At 39.4% G+C, this 9,474-nt stretch overlaps 1 long non-coding RNA gene across 1 annotated transcript; it reads right to left on the bottom strand.

The window, feature by feature from the left end:
• Window positions 1-3,551: 3,551 nt before the first annotated feature.
• On the bottom strand, window positions 3,552-6,445 carry LOC132515988 (uncharacterized). The gene is made up of 3 exons (XR_009539228.1): window positions 6,332-6,445; window positions 5,768-5,804; window positions 3,552-3,744 (listed from the first exon to the last, which is right to left on the bottom strand). It is a non-coding gene; the product is annotated as an uncharacterized LOC132515988 (long non-coding RNA).
• Between the last annotated feature and the right edge of the window lie 3,029 nt (window positions 6,446-9,474).

Genomic DNA, 9,474 nt, shown 5'->3' with positions numbered 1-9,474 from the left:
TATTCTCGGTCCACTGAAAGTACCTGGAAGGAGCAAAATGCCAATAGCAATGAGCATACCTAGCGCACAGAGTGTGGCTTCAAGATAGCATTCTCAAGGGCTCCTTGGAGAAATGCCTGATTCCAGGGTTGGGGCAGGAAAGTACAAGATAAGCCTGGAACATCTTGGTATGCCAGAAAGCAAGGACATGTTCAAAGAATGATCGGGACATGATGAAAAGACACAGAAGCTTAGCTTGAAATGTTCCAATGGGAAAATGTGAAAATAGTTTTACCACCAAAATAATGATACTAGCTCACTGATTAAAACAGGAAACTGTGAGCTCATATAGACATAGACAAATAAACTGAAAATTTGATGAGAAATGTCATCAAGTATCTCCCCACAAAACACTTAATTACAAAGAGAAGAAGACTAACTTTAAAGTGGCGAAGTTTGGAAGACACCATTTAAATAAAGTGATCAAAGTAAACAGTATCAGTAATGGGTCAAATAGAAATTATGTGCCATCTGATAAGATACAACAAGAATACAGCATTGCTTCTGTGATATTCCTGCCAAAAATGTATAACCTTAAGTCTAATCATAAGGAAACAGCAGACAACCTAAATTAAGGGCTATTCTACAAAATAAGTGGCCTGAAATTTTCAACAGTGTCAAAGTCATAAAAGTTGAAGAAACACTGAGAAACTGTTTCAAACTGAAGGAGACTAAAGAGACAAGATAACTAAATGTAACAAGTCATAACGGAGAACTGGATCTTTTTGCTATGAAGGGCATTATTGAGACAACTGACAAAATTTGATGGGGGGGTAGGGATGAGGATAAGACAGTAATAATGTATCAGGGTTAATATCCTTATTTTGATGGTTACATTTTGGTTAAGTAAAAAAATGTCTTGGGCTTCCCTGGTGGCGCAGTGGTTGAGAGTCCGCCTGCCGATGCAGGGGACACGGGTTCATGCCCCGGTCCGGGAGGATCCCACATGCCGCAGAGTGGCTGGGCCTGTGACCCATGGCCACTGAGCCTATGCGTCCGGAAGCTGTGCTCTGCAATGGGAGAGGCCATAACAGGGAGAGGCCCGCGTACCGCAAAAAAAAAAAAACAAAACAAAAAAAGTCTTTGTTTATAGGAAAGACACCCTGAAATATTTGGGGAAGGTGGAACATTATATAGGTAAGTCACTGACTTTCAAATGGTTCAGGAAAAAAAAGGTTTTGCTACTATGCTTGCAAGTTTTCTGTAGGTTTGTGATTTAAATTTAAAACATTTTTTAGAATTTTGTCACTTATTCAAATGAGACCTTTACTAGCCACTCTAAAATGCTCACCCCAACGACACTTCACGTTCTCCTTCCTGCTTTAGTTTTCCCCTTTAGCACACATATTTCATTTATTTATCTAGTTGACTGTTTCACCCAGGAGGATCTATGAGGGCAGGAATTTTTGTCTGTTTTATTCACTGCTGTGTCATGAGTGCTTAGAACATTGCTGGAACACAGCAAGTGCTCAATAAATAATGAATAAATAAATGGATAAGCCTGTTAAATAAATGTTTGAAGAAAGATATAACCATTACAAGGACGGGTGAAATAAAACTGTTACTCTCATCATCAATGATAGTTTGTTAAAAATCCTTTTGGAATTGAAAGTCATAAAAATATTAATATCCTTTAACCTATAAATTCCACTTCTGGGAATTTATTCTAAGGAACTATCCTAAAATATGGGGAAGTAATCACAATGTCAAGGTGTTCACTAGAGTGAAAAACAATAATAAAGGAGAGAGAGAGATAAATATTCAAAAAGCATTGGATAAAGTATGCCATACCCACAGATTAAAATTCTATTTCAAATTCCGCCATCCTCTGAGCCACCTCTCGCAGTCAGCGCGTCCCAGCGCATTCCCTCCGTGCCCCTCCATCTGTACCCACATTTACACCTCCACACACACCCAAAGCCACAAAGTATACCCTGCGCGCTCCAACTGCAGTCTGTTTTTACCTTCCTGGGAAACCCCACACTCCACCCACCTGGACCAGGCCCTGGCCCTCGCCCCAGCCTGCAGCCGTCCCCTATGCTGTTGAAAAGAGAACATTTCCGGATGGAGGGGCTTGGGTAAATGGGCCAGTTTCCCCATCGCAGGGTGCTGGCAGTTGGGCTGGGTCCAAGAGACTGGTGCCCTGAGTCTATTCTTCAGGGGAGAGGCTCCAGGTACAGGCAGCGATGGTCTCCTGAGACGAATTCTAGACACCTCACTACTGCTGGGAGGAACAACCGGCCCCAACGATGTGCGTTCGGGTTGCTTTGGCCTTGGACCTTGGGGCCCCATGGTTCCTGGCCAGGGGCTCACGTCACTGCCCCAGAAGAGACTTGCGCCCCTTGCGTGTTCAGTTCACTCCCCCGTTCTGGCCTCCGGCTGTCCTGCCCCTGCACAGCCTCGGAGCCAGAGCCCTGTCCCGGACACCTGGCCACAGGCCCTGAGCCAAGGCGGCGCTGCACTGTGACTCTGAGTAGGAGGGAAGGCACTGAGGAGGACTGGGGTTTGCTTAATAGGTGGGATGAGCCACACTCCTCACGGAGGAGTCTGGGACAAGGGGCCTCCAACACTGGGGCACCCAGGTGTAAAAGAAAAAACAATTAATTAATATATTAATTTAAAATAAGGCTATAGGTATAAAGTTTCAATTATGCAAGATGAAAAAGTTCTACAGACCTGCTGTACAACATTGTGTTTATAGTTAACAATGTAGTTAAATTTTAGTTAAAATTTTGTTAAGAGGGTAGATCTCATGTTGGTTTTTTATCACAATAAGAAAAAGGCTATAAAATATATATAACTACATGTAAAGGATGTTTTAAAAAATCTATCATGCCAATCTGTGTATGAGTACAGATATGGAATTAATAAACACATTAAAAAATTCTATTTCATTTGAAATTCCATTTGTTTTGAAATTTCATTTCATTTGAAATTCTAAAAATGCGGGAAACTGCTTTTTTTAATGTATTATTACATGAAGGGAAAAAACAAACAGAATATAGATTTACAGTCTATTAGTCCAACTAAATAAAAATATGCACTTTAATAAGCAATTATTGTATTGGGGCAAATTTTGTTCTTCTCTATTTTCCAAATTGTTGGTAATATGGTTGTAATTTGCATTCTTAAAATACATCTATAATAAATTTATATTTACTTTTAGAAAACACATCATGGATGAAATTAGCTAGATATAGAAAGTATTAACCCCATGAAAGAATAACTGTTTGGCTGAAGAGATTAGGAACATACAAACCAAATATTGACTAGTCTGCATTCAAATATGACTAAATATAAAAGAGGTAAAAAAAATTTAAACCTGTTTGAATAAAATGTTAATAGAAAAAAGTGATTTACATAAACTCAAAAGAAGAATTTGGCAGTATCAGTGTATTACTGCTGATGCAAGACATGTTAAATGCAACAAACTCTAAAACCACCAAAAAGGTACACTCTACTGGATCAGGGTAGGTTCATCATGCTTGTCAGGCCAATAAAGTATCCTTCAAGACTATCCAGCACCCCCCGTTCTGATTCCATGCTCACCAGAGAGTCTTCTGATTATTATCTTGGCCTCCCGGTTAACTTCTTCTAGGAAAGGCATATCCTAGACCTTCACATAGCCACATGAGTACTTGAAATAGGGCTAATCTGAATTGACATGTGCTGTAGGTATAAAATCCACCCCTGATTTTGAAGACTCTGTATGAAAAAACAAATAAATAAACTACCTCAGTAATAATTTTCTTGATTACCTGTTGAAATTATAACATTTTGGATAAGTTGGGTTAAATAAAATATGCTGTTAAAATTAATTTTACCTGTTTCTTTTTATTTTTTTAATATGGCTAAAAAGAAAATTTTAAATTACTTTTGGGGCTCACATTTGTGGATATTATTATATTCCTATTGAACAAGAACACTGAACAAGAATACTGCAGTTGGGACTTCCCTGGCAGTCCAGTGGTTAAGAGTTCACCTTCCAATGCAGGGGGTGTGGATTCAATCCCTGGTTGGGGAGCTAAATCCCACATGCCTTGCGGCCAAAAAAACAAAACATAAAACAGAAGCAATACGGTAACAAATTCAATAAAGACTTTAAAAATGGTCCACATCAAAAAAATCTAAAAAAAAATAAAAGAACACCGCAGTCAATGTAATTATACCATCTCCCTATAAAGCAATAAATTGACCCTCTGGTTTAGACATTAGCCTCTTGTGAGTTTTCATGGCACAAGCCTGTCCCTCACAGGCTGATCAACTTTGCGTTGACAAAATTAAGCCATGCTAAATGGAAGATGAGACCTTCACTGAAGTGAGCAAGTCAAGGTTCTGGCATCCTCTGAGCTTCCTGGGCACAAGCTGTCAGCTCAGTCATTTCTCTACCTTCCATCATTTTCTCTCTCAGTTCATAATCTTGTGTTTAGACTGTGTTTTTCAAAGGATAGGGTTGTGTGTTATTTATCTTTGTTTTCCTAGCACTTAGGTGCTTTAAACAAAGATATTAAAAAGTTTGTTAAATGAACATTTTTCTACATCCTTTGCCTTTGATCATAGCTACAGGCCTCCTTGCCTTGAAATACTGTGCATAACCTCCTCACTTCTTCATCCGTTAACTGCCACTTATAAAGATTGAACACATAAAAACCTGAAAGTGAACTTATACAGTCACGTGAGCTAAAAACAATAATATCTAATGTGGAGTGAAAGCTTCATAAGCACCACAGCACACTATATTATCAAGGACAGAGCCTTAGAGACAGACTACAGAATTGATATTTCATCATTATGCAATGACCTACATTATATGACCTCTTATTTGTCCCTGAACTCCAACAGCAACCTGAGGCTAATATAAAACAGTGGTGGAAGGGAAAACAGATGACACAAAAAGAAAAGGAGGTTTATTATGGGATCAGTGTAATGATTTGGCTTCATAACATAGACCAGATGGCAATAGCCCCTTTCTCAGCAGGTGGCTTCTCAATGTCCTATGGGTTGTAAAAAACAAATTCACTATCAACCTCCTCTGCTAATAATTATTTCTGAGTACTGTGGCAGTATCAAAACCATGGTGAAAACACACACAATCCCTCAACACAAGGAGAACTAAATAAATAAACTTCTAAATATTTACTTCTGACAAAAGGAAAATCCTCTTCTGAGAAATGCTGTTACCTAACAGATCTTGGCTTCTAAAAAGCCAGGTATGTTCTCATCTTTTATTTTAAATGAAGAAGATGGCCTTTGTTTTACCCAATTTTTTGGCTGTTTTGCAAAAGCCATTGAAAATGCCTGAGAAAGGATTGGCATCAGTTTTACTGAGGTTTAATATTTATAGTTGCTAATTCTGTAAAATCATGAACGCTTTTTCTTTTTTTTTTCTTCACCACGCGGCTTGTGGGCTCCTAATTCCCCCACCTGGGATGGAACCCGTGCCCTCCGCAATGAAAGGGTGGTGTCCCAACCAGTGGACTGCCAGGGAATTCCCCATCCTTTAATATTTTTATAAAAATTGTGTATACAAGAATTCGTTTGCCTTCATTTTCCATATCTCCAAAGAAACCTTTCTGGTGTACAAGACAAACTGAATCAAATAGTCTCTGAAAGGTGACTTACCGATTCCAATAAAAAGTATAATTTGATGACAATTTCTCTTCAATAGTTTGAGACACTTCTAACAAACTACAATTCAGTTGCCTTAACTAAAAGCCTGCAAACTGACCTTTACAAAATTTTCCCAGTAGAAGCGTTCTTTCATTCTAGGAGAGAGAAAAGATCGTACATATGTTACAGCTCTTTATCATTTTACATATGGGCTGAGCGTCATCTTTTAGTGACTTCCCTCCAGATAGTTGGTTGCTCTAATATTTTCCAGAATTGATTCGTCCTTAGGTACCGACTTGACTGAACTATTAAGGCTCACATCAATCCAGAAATTCTGGCTTTAAGATAGGGAAAATGGGAATAGGAACCGCAGAGCTGGCTAACTCCTGGGGACAAGAAGCAAAGTTCACCACCAAACGAAGGTCACTCAAGTGCAAACTTGAAGCAGAAAGGCACAAGGAGAGGGAGAAACAAAGTGGCCTCAGCTCGAATCGCATTTAGAGATCTAGAAAACAGACATAACACATCTCAGTTTATAGTCGTTAAATCGGATGATATTCGTGAATGTGGGACTAAGAATCATGCAATATTTGAAAAGTAGAAAGGAAACAGAAGCTCTGTAAACCGTTAAGCGAGGGCTGTAAAACGTGAGTAAAGAAAAGGAAGGTCGTAAGGACCCCACCTTCCGGGAGAGTTCCAGTCCGCGTTAGCTGGCGGACTCAGGAAGAGGAGGAAGAAGAGGAGGGAACACTTCAGCGGGACCCTTGGCGCCCAGGCTCCCGGCGCGACTTGGAGCAACTCGCTGACGCATGCGCAACTCCCTGACCTAAAGACGAGGGGGCGCCCCGGCCCTCGTTTATCTAGAGGCGGGGAGGGCGGGGCGAAAACACGTGACCGGGTTGCGGCATTTCTGGCCCAATCCGAGGCGTCTCGGAAAGCGCCCTTGCAGAGCAATTCGGGTGGCCCCTGTTCGTCCCTAATTTCCTGGCTATTTGACTCCGCTCTTGAATCTAAGAATTTAGTTTGTCAGAACTTTCTTCCGTGTGTTCCGTGAATGAAATTAGTGGCACGCTCTAAAGTGACTGGCGCTTTTTATTTATTTTTCTCTATAACTAGAGTGTATTTCTGTAATTTCAAGTCCTGTTGCTCTCTCCCCAGCACGCTCAGGTCCTCTTCCTACTGCGTGAGACTCCAGAATCGCTGGAGGGCGCCTTTATGTAAAATCAATCCCCTAGGAAGAGAAAAACTGCTTTATATCTCAGTGGTAGAGGATTAGGGAAATTAAGGTAAAAATTTGAAGAGGCAAGTGTCCCACAGGACTACCACGGATAGCCTCAAAGACATACCCTAAAAGACTACTTTATTTCAATATAAGCATTTAAGTAAAATCTCCCGCTCTGTTTATTCCAGGCTGCTATCAAGAATCTGAAGCAATGATACTGGGATAAGATTACCTGCAAGATGTGGTTGGTTCGCCCCAGAGGAGTGTTACGAGAAACAGGTTTTAGAGAAACTCAGTCTTAAAGCTGGAGTCCTTGAAGTGAGAAGGGCATGGAGTAAAAGCAAGATGGATGGGGCTGATTTCTAGGGTTCTGATCCATCATGAACTGACTTTTACAGCCCAGGAACCTTGGCATTGGGAAATCAAGCAGTATTGCAAAAGGATAAGATGCCAAATATGTCGAAACAATAAAAAAAGGAAATTTCCCTCCACATATCGCAATATGGATAGCTTGGTAAAAATAAGACCCCTCACCTGGAATCCTGTTCAGGAAGAGTTCACTCATTTCCTACAAATAATAAATCCTCAACACTGCAGAAATGAGTCTGTTCATAACTCAGAATATTCTCAGAAAACGGGGACGGGGTGCACAGCTAAAAGCTCTGAACCTGCACTGGCTTTTCTGCTAGAGTTGCAGCGTGATGGTAATTGCTGCTTCCCTTGCAGACACTAGCTTCCTCTGTTGCTGCTGTCATTGGTTCTTAAGAAATATAGTTGCTCCAACTTCAGTTCCTTCCATGATACTTATAGATTCTTCTACCAACCCTAGTATTCCTCAGACACAGCTGTCTATATAAATGACATTGAGCTCCATTGAGTACACTGCTACTGGCTTCTTGGTGCCAAGAGAAGATGACTGTGGGAGAAAATGCCTTCCAGTGGAGAAACCCAATAGCCTCTGTGAGTTAATTCTCACAGAGAATTAACTGGAGAATTAACACAGAGAATTCTGGAGCTGTGGAGTGAGTCTAACCAGGAAAAGTTACAACTAAAGTGGAGGGCACAGGTCATGGCCTTCATCTGCAAGATGGTGCCGTCTGAGTATTTAATAGGAGAATCAGAGAAAATAGGGAACTGTTTACAAAGTCACTTCTTGAACAGCTAGAATGAGTTGTTTTCACCAGTGTTGTGTGCCTATTTGGTGGCGTCAGTATTGACAAGTAATGTGGATGTGTCCATTTTATAAGTAACCAGGTACAAATGATGCCTCAACAAAAATCTAAATTATTTGTAAATATTCATAACATTGAAAGTCATACTTGCTTCTGATTCCTACTCAAGCAGAACTGCTGTCATGGGATAACCCTGCTTCAGGGTCTTACCACCCAAAAAAGTGGCTAGATTTGTATAAAAGTATTTTACCAATATATAAAGCCTTTTTAAAGATTCTCCTGGAAATCATTTTGTAATTTCCATTTTGTGGTAGAATCTGTTCTCCTTCAAGTTAGGGCTCTTCATTAGACTAGTAGTAACACAAGTAGCTGCCTCAGGCCAAATTACCCAAGCCTGGTTCTCAAATCTTAGGCTGATTAGTACATGAAGAAGGAATACAGTAGTAGAATGCTATTATTAAGCAACAGCTGCAGAATATCATTGCATCCAGTACTAGGAACAACAGAGGGGAAATTTTCAGCAACAAGGAGAATAAATGTCACGTGTTCCAAAGCCTCTCTTTAAAATATAGAACAAGGAATAAACAATACTTAAAAGTATTTTTGAATCACAATCTGTCACAGAATTGCTTCTTTACCTTCACAATCTGTCACAGAATTGCTTCTTTGCCTAACACCTCCACCAAAAACTTTTAGTGTATTTCTACCATCTTCTTTAACCAAGAGGGGAAAGGCTTTGAATATTTTAAGCCATAAAACCAAAAAATACCATACTAATTTCAATAAATAATTCCTGCAGTTGAAATATACTTCAATATTTTCCAGCTGTCAGGAAGCAGAATTCCATAATTAAAATACCTTTTCGATATTAAACTGTAAAGCAATCATGAAAACATTACTTAACATTACACTTATGCCTTGACTTTATAAAATAGATTCGAGTTGTCTACAAATGAAACATTTTAAAAATCACTTATCACAGGAAAGCCAAAATGAGAGCAGAAAAACATGTTTGAATCAGGTTGGATTTACTCAAGGTTAACATGCAAGAATTATTTATACTTACATTACCTAAGGACTCTGAAGGTAAACATTATACAGAATGGAGACTTTGCACTCATTTTAGAAAACTATTTGGTGTACAAGAGGTTTATAATCACTTTAGTTAACTATAGATATAGTTACTTCAACTGTAGGTAATACGTTATTACTTCAAATCAAAATACAAAAAGTACTGGCTCAATCTGCAACTCAAAAAGGAAAATCAATTTTTTCTGCTCTTTGGAAAAAAAGTTAGTAAGCTGATGAGTTAAACTATTACATTGTAGTACCTCATATCACATCCAAGCGTTTGAATGTTAACTTTCAAGCTGATTCTGTTTCTAAAAAGACCTTCAAAGCCCCCAATGGTGGTGTTCAAAAAATGAATGT

Source organism: Lagenorhynchus albirostris, chromosome 2 (assembly GCF_949774975.1).
Source record: "Lagenorhynchus albirostris chromosome 2, mLagAlb1.1, whole genome shotgun sequence".
In the NCBI taxonomy this organism is placed as follows: domain Eukaryota; kingdom Metazoa; phylum Chordata; class Mammalia; order Artiodactyla; family Delphinidae; genus Lagenorhynchus; species Lagenorhynchus albirostris.
Note: the sequence above shows the minus strand (reverse complement) of the source record. Positions and strands in the feature narration are given on the sequence as shown.